Source organism: Penaeus monodon, chromosome 30, assembly GCF_015228065.2.
Source record: "Penaeus monodon isolate SGIC_2016 chromosome 30, NSTDA_Pmon_1, whole genome shotgun sequence".
NCBI lineage: Eukaryota > Metazoa > Arthropoda > Malacostraca > Decapoda > Penaeidae > Penaeus > Penaeus monodon.
Window position 1 is genome coordinate 5610913 of NC_051415.1, and position 292 is coordinate 5611204.

At 24.3% G+C, this 292-nt stretch overlaps 1 protein-coding gene across 1 annotated transcript in view; it reads right to left on the reverse strand.

Moving 5' to 3' along the window:
• Positions 1-292, reverse strand: part of LOC119592491 (protein canopy 4-like) — a gene marked incomplete in the record, with an annotated part of 14805 nt that overhangs the window by 2422 nt on the left and 12091 nt on the right.

Genomic DNA, 292 nt, shown 5'->3' on the forward strand with positions numbered 1-292 from the left:
GTGCTTAATATGCCTTATCAATAATCATGAATTTTGCCTGCAAAATATAATGAAATTAAATGAATTTCAGAAGGAAAATATAACATGACATAATAATACAAGTCTGATGTATCTCTATCTTACTTTGATTCATTTTATCTATTTATTTGTTATTATCAATATTTTAAAGTAATTAATTTATCTATATCTTTGCTAAATTGCTGGTTGTATTTCCCAGATTAAAAAACAAATACACCACAATCTTTCAAAAGGTGGTATCTGCCAAAAGTTTCTTAATAAATTCTTTTACACA